Here is a 7,488-nt window from a genome sequence, read left to right on the forward strand (position 1 = left end):
GGAAGACTGTGGGCAGGATTGTTGTCTTGCAGGGGGTTGGACTAGATGACCCTTGGGTCCCTTCCAACTCTACAATTCTATGGTTTTATGTAAATGAGAATTTACAATAAATAAATAAAAATCTGGGCCCAATTTACCCATCTTTCATGGCTACTTTGTGCAAATGCAGCTTTAAATTAGCTCAGCGATTACAAGTTCAGCGAAAAATCAATTGTGTTTTTGCTCCAGCTGTACATGTCACAGCAAGAAACTATTAGTGAAACTAATTTTTAACACAGCGAGTATCTCAATATGACATTTATGCCCCAGCCAGCTCTGTAAAAGAAATGCAGGAGGTAGGGAGAGGGAGAGAAAAGTATTTATGTACCTGTGTTTGGTTTTATTCATTATGGGTATACTGTAACTCACTAGGGAGGACTTTTAGATAAAAGCATTAATCTGAAATCAAAGCCTGCCCAGTTATGCAAAGCACTCAAACTGTGGCCACATTACGGAGTCTAGAAGCTTCATTGTTGTGGCTGGAAGGGAAGCTGAAAACTACTAAAAATGTTTCAACATAATTTTGGGGAAGATGTAATCTATAGCCTTATTTAAAATTAACCAGCCTAACTTTTTAATTTATGCCCTAAGCAATTTATTCAATGTCATTTACTTGCCTAAAGAAGGAAATTGGAGGAAATGAGCTTTACTCTCTCATGTAAATAAATGGAATATGTAAGTTCTTTAACGTGGGTAGGATCAAGCCCAAATCTGTCTCTTCCACAGGTGATGAAGAGGCACTAAGAACCATTTCTATGTACAGTTTGTGTGTTGAAAATTAATCCTGTTTTGAAAAACCTGGACATTGCCGATAGAGTACTGTGGGTTGTGCATTCTCCACTAATTTGGTCAAATGCGTGTGATTTGATGCTTGCACTGTTTTAAATGAGTTATACTGTTAATGTGGAGCTACGTGCATGGCTGCAACAGCATTTATTCACATGGTCACTGGTTGTGCACCTGCAATCTGACCTGGATAGGATCACCTCTTACATATGTAGTTTTCCTGCTGATTCTTGATGGTACTGTGCTGATTTTGTGCAAAATGTTATTAAGATTTAAGCTAGTAACAAAAGTGTTTATGTTAGTCCTTTGTTTATGCTGACCCAAATAAAAATATTTGAAATTTATGATGTTCCAGCCACAAGACATACTCTATTTTACTAGGCAACTCAAATGGGAAAGGGCTGCATTGCATGGTTGCATGAGCAGAGCTCTACGGATGCAATATTCCTTCACCTGATTCCAAGTGTTTACACTGCAGCCCTGTTTAACACAAAAAACTTTTCAGGAACCCCACCTGACCGTTTGGAAAGGTTTTCTTCAAGGGGTGGTACAGTGGGTTTCAGAGGAAAGCAGGGAAAGACGTCTCAGTTGTGTAATCTGCCTTCCACTTGCACAACCACTGGATACAACCCAAGGTTTTTAATGAAAAAGCAGTAAAATAATGTTTACTTGTAATCACAAGTTTCCGTGTAACCAAAGATTCTTGGATTACACAGGCCTCCCCAAATCACTGCTAAACATCATTAAAATCAAACTGTCTATAGCACTGTTTATGGGTTGATCCCAGAGAATTATAGAGGCCAAGCAATCTTTCAGTGGACTCCCATCAAAAGCAGGTGGCCCAGTAAACTAGTTCATCTTACCTTTGTCATTGTGCTTATTAAAACTAATTGGAGAGATAAATTGCCTCCTAGAAAGCCATTACCTCCTAGAAAGCACATTAATTTGAAGCTGAAAGACTTTATTGAAGTTACATTAGACTCCATTCAGCTGCGATCCTAATACTTATGTTCCAATTATCTCCAAGTGATAATCAAATTTTAAAAATCTCATTGGACAGGATTGACATACAATTTTGAAATGGCTCTCTTATGCTTTTTATATTAGCACATTAATAACCTAGAGAGGAGGTTTTGCCATAACATTTTGCTGTTTAAGAATGTTTTCAAAAGTTAACAACACTGTTCATATGCATAGTCCAAAGGTCCAGGTGCAAAATGCATGTTATATTGAATGTGTGTTGCATTAAACTTTAATACTTAGAAAGCACCTGTGGGGGAATCAGGGCTGCAGGCTGTTTGTCTTTCGTTGTTGTTTGAATTGCTATGTATTATATTTTTCATATTGTTTTGCTGTAAGCTGCTCAGGGAATATTTATTGACATGGCCACATACATCTTGTAATACTACTAATAAGCAATAATAATAAATAATAATAAAATAATCAATAGTAATAACAACAACTCCCTGGATTGGCTTGCCAGCCCATGAAGCGCAAAGTGCTTTCACCTTGTGGGAACCCACTGGTCTAGCAAATTTTGGCAAGCCAAAGGCCCAGTGCTGTGGCAGGGGGAACGCGTCCTGTTTCCCAGTCTGAGGCAAAATGGGAAGTACTGCTTTGCCCTGCTGCCATCACTGCTCCTACCAGCGTCTATCTGCTCCCGCTCCCGTTGCCTTCTCTGGCACCACTGCATGCTACTGGCGGGGAAGCAGTATTGCCATTGGTGCCAGTTTGCCCACGATCTTGTCCCAAATCAGTGCCACCAGTGAAGAGGTAGGCGTACTCTGGGAGGCTTCTGCCACTAAAAGCGAGCAGTACATCAAATGTAATTTAGAGCAGACAGTCCTAAGAAACTACTGAGCATCAGCAAATAAAGTAAGTAGCAACGATCCTGCCACCTTTGTGGTTAAGAATCCAGAAACGTAAAGCCAAGCCTCAAATTCACTGCATAATCCATACAGCACAAGGAGCATTCTGAAATAGATGGCCCTCCCCCACCCTGAGTCTCTCATCTGTTTGTAGCAGCTATGAAAAGCCAGCATACTTGTGGGTGGCCTGCTGTGGCCTTCATTCGGTTTTATTCAATTATTCACTTGATTACACTTGAAAGAGCTATAAAAAGGGCATCTTAATTGCTCAGTGTTACTCACAAGCTTTTCAAAGCCAGCAAAGTGCGGCGCATGATTGCGATGTCCCTTTTGTGAATTCACAAATTTATCCCTACTGCAAGCCAATAAATAGATGGAATTACAAGTTTAGCACATATACAACCCCCCCACCCTCGAAAAAATACCAATTAGTTCTAGACAGGCATTTCTTGTTGGCTCCCCCAATCTGCAGTACTACATTGTGCAGTACACCCACAGTTTGTCATGGAACCGGGTTTACATCTCAATGTTTTCAACTTTGAACAGGAGATATTGAACAGGAGATGCAGGACAGAACTGGGTATTCAAAGATTGTAGTAAGAAGATCTGTCTTCTACTTGGTAGGAGAAGCACAGAAAAAATATGGCAATGGTAAGTGATTTAGGTTCAAAAGATATGCAGTTTCCTTTTCATTCAGGCTATGACACATGCACCAATGGCCCCTGTCAATCAGAGTCACTCCTTATTTTCTGCGTCCCCCCAGAAACAAAGCACTGGATCTCTGGTTGATTTGCAGTAGATCACCAGGGAATCCTTTATCTCAATGGCTGCTCCCATTAAGCACCCTTCCTCATATTTATTAGTATTATTTTTATATCCAACCAGTGCTAACGTTACTGAAAGCATCTACAAATGAAATCTTAAGAGTAATGCTTTCCTCATTATTTTGGTTTCCTTCTGATTTTAAGATACATTTTGAGTCAGTGTGATACCTGTATATCCAATTATAAAGTCAGTTACTATAGATCTTCCAGATATTAACAGAGATGCCAGAAACTTTAGATAGAAAGGAAAATGCAGCAGTCAAAATTTGGGTGAATAAATCAATTAGTAAAATTTGAAGGGACAATTTATCAAATCTAGGGGTTGAAAATGTTTCACAACTTCCATGTTAGTAAGACTAATTTTGGAGACAATCTATGGAGATATTTGCTTTAAACCAGAAAAAGCCCCAAGTAGGATTGCTATTCCTGACTGAAATGTAAGTGGAAAATATATTAGCAGTGGTTTTATTATCTTTCTATGCACATCAGGCAAAAGCTTTAGGAACTTGTGTTAGAGGCTATTTTTGGAATCATTTGATACTGGAGTTACCTGCTTATGTTCCTGCAGGCTTTCAAAACGGTTGTTAAATAGCATAGCCATGGATTTAACCACAGAAAGCGGACCTACCATCACAAAATAGCTTTTTATAAATCTGATCAGCATTATAGGCTACTAAGGGAACACAGATGGAAGCCCAGTTCTCAATCCAGAGAAAGTGTTGTGAGGAATTCCCATGGCATCCCAATACAAGATTATCACTTGGGATACCCCTACTTCTGTATTCTCTGCTAGGGCTAAAAGTTTAGGGCACAATCCACTGAAATGCTCAAGCCTCTTTGAAATTACAGTGGTGCCTCGCAAGACGAAATTAATTCGTTCCGCAATTCTCTTCGTCTTGCGGGTTTTTCGTCTTGCGATGCACGGTTTCCCATAGGAATGCATTGAAAATCAATTAATGCGTTCCTAGGGAAACCACCTTCAGGCCAGGTCCGGGGACAGTCTGTCCCCGGACCTCTTCTGAAGGCTGGGGGGGGGGGGGACAAGGGCTTTTCTTTTCACCCCCAGCATTTTAAAAAACCCCGGGACAGCGGAGGACTTCTCCGCTGTCCGGGCGATCTTAAAATGCTGGCGGGCGGCATTTTAAAATCCCCCCGGACAGCGGAGGACTTCTCCGCTGTCGGGGCGATTTAAAAGCCCCTGGGAAGGCAGGCAGGGGGGACAAAGACTTTCGCCCCCTGCCCGCCTTCAGAAGGTGTTCCCACCCCCCCGCCCGGCTTCGCAGCAGCGCTACGAAGCCCGGCAGCTGGGGCAGCTGTTCCCGCCCCCCTCCCCCCTTCGGAACATCGTTCCGAAGTGGGGCGGCTGGGGCAGCTGTTCCCTCCCCCCTCCCCCCTTCGGAACATCGTTCCGAAGTGGGGCGGCTGGGGCAGCTGTTCCCGCCCCCCTCCCCCCTTCGGAACATCGTTCCGAAGTGGGGCGGCTGGGGCAGCTGTTCCCGCCCCCCTCCCCCCTTCGGAACATCGTTCCGAAGTGGGGCGGCTGGGGCAGCTGTTCCCGCCCCACCTCCCCACTTCGGAACATCGTTCCGAAGTGGGGCGGATGGGGCAGCTGTTCCCGCCCCACCTCCCCCCTTCGGAACATCGTTCCGAAGTGGGGCGGATGGGGCAGCTGTTCCCGCCCCACCTCCCCCCTTCGGAACATCGTTCCGAAGCGGGGCGGATGGGGCAGCTGTTCCCGCCCCCCCTCCCCCCTTCGGAACATCGTTTTAAAATGCTGGGGGTCGGCAGCGCTTCGCTCCCGACCCCCAGCATTTTAAAATCTCCCCGGGACAGAGACTTCTCTGCTGTCCCTTGGAGATTTTAAAATGCTGGGGGTCGGCAGCGAACGCTTCGCTCCCGCCCGCCAGCATTTTAAGATCGCCCGGGGCAGGCGGGGGGGGGGAAGGCAGGCGGGGGGGGGAGCAAAGACTTTTGCCCCCTGCCGGCCTTCAGAAGAGGTCCTCTTCTGAAGGCCGGCTGTGGGCGAAAGTCTTTGCTCCCGACCGCCAGCATTTCCCTATGGGCTTTCGTCTTGCGATGCAAGCCCATAGGGAAATTCGTCTTGCGAAGCGCCTCCAAAACAGAAAACCCTTTCGTCTTGCGGGTTTTCCGTCTTGCGAGGCATTCGTCTTGCGGGGTACCACTGTAATGGCACAGTGCAAGAACATGGTGGATTGTGTTTCTATATTTATTATGTTTTGATATTCTGCTGGAAGCCACCCAGAGAGGCTGTGGAAACCTAGCCAGATGGGTGGGGTATAAATAAATTATTGTTGTTGGTCCTGGTTTGTGTCTTTTGCTCTTGTGCCCTAAGCCACAAGAAAGGCACCATTCGCCCAAGAGGAAAATGCCCTTCTGCAGCATATTTATTCCAGTAACAGTGGACCAGTACTGGTTGATTCTGGGTCCACAGACAGGCTAAAGTAATGAGCAACAGCTTGGAATAGCTTTATATGCTCAGCAACTTCTTATACAAACTTGAGCAACAACTTCACCTTTGAAACTAGACTATAGGGCAAGTCCATTTCATTAATACTGAGGGGGTAGCTTTATAAACTCTAATTTATAAGCTCTATCATTACATGGTAGCATCTATTGTTCTGGTGCAAGGTCTGCTTTCAAGACTGGTGAAAAGTAGACCTTCGTACCAGTACAATTTCACCGTTACAAGGATAAATATAGTTGATGGAACCTTTTGCCAGTGCTGGAAGTCAACAGCACTGGAGTAGCCAACACTTATTATTTACCCTTAGTTATTTTTTGTTGACAATCTGAATTTTTGTTTTCAAAAAGGAAAATTGTAGAACTTCAGTATAAAATATTCACATTGAAACATCAATACAGTTTAGAACTATGATTCCTCATAAATATATTCATTGGGTTTGAATGTTTAGTTTGCAAATTTTATTTACAGGGGGAAAGGATTAGTCAGATGTTCCCAAGTGTTGATGATAAATTGTCTCTCTATTTTATTTCACATTTAATAAATCATTGGGTATCTTATTTCCAATGCAGAATAACAACAACAAAAACAGCCACACTTATTTTCCATGCACAGAAGTCTAAAATAGTTGAACTTTGAAACTTTGGCATATAAATAGGACAAACTGTGGAGCAAACACATGTCTAAGCTTGAAGAAACATTATGGTGGATAAAAATAAGGCCAAAAGCTAATCCAGTCATGCTTACTTGCATGTTCTAAGATTTTTTTTTTTATATGTTCTGCTCTTTTCTGATCTACTTGTCTAGGCTGGAAAATAAAAAGGAGATGGAAGTGCCCAGCAAATGTTCACAGCTCATTGAGTAGCAAATTACTTATATATTCAATAAGCACAATGTGTGGAATTAAACTAATGAAGCCTATCAGCAGGCCTCTTGAAAGTGAATTATACCATCATAATTTGGGTCTCCCTTAAGAGCAATTGAAGTTGATGGAATTGCATCATATGCTTTGAAGGCTATCGCAAAATAATCTCTTTAACAATGGTCTTTTATTTCTTTCGGGGGGGGATGTAGCTTTTCAGACTCTTGTGGGCAATTGAAAAATTATATAGAATATTTTATTAATGCGTTAGTTTATTTCAAACAAACAAGGGAATGACCAAGAAGCTCAGCTCTCACAGAATGGATCCAATTATTTAAGAAAGGAGGAGGATGAACTTCAAACTCTTCCCCCTTTTACAGCATACATGTTAAAGAAGGGCAAAAAATGGTTGTGGACAATGATCAGGTCCTGGCACCTTTCCTGAGAGGAAGGACTGACGATGCTGGTGCTTTAAGCAGTGCTATGGTTAGATAATTTTAGACTGTTGATTTAATGGTCTTTTGCAGGGAGGATTTTTCTTTTTTAAAAAATGTTAAGGTATGTTATATGGTGCTTTTTAACCCAAAGGCCCTTACAGCAGTGAACAGCACATTGAGGGTAGATCTG

This window comes from Podarcis vaucheri, assembly GCF_965113315.1.
Source record: "Podarcis vaucheri genome assembly, chromosome: 3".
In the NCBI taxonomy this organism is placed as follows: Eukaryota; Metazoa; Chordata; class Lepidosauria; order Squamata; family Lacertidae; genus Podarcis; species Podarcis vaucheri.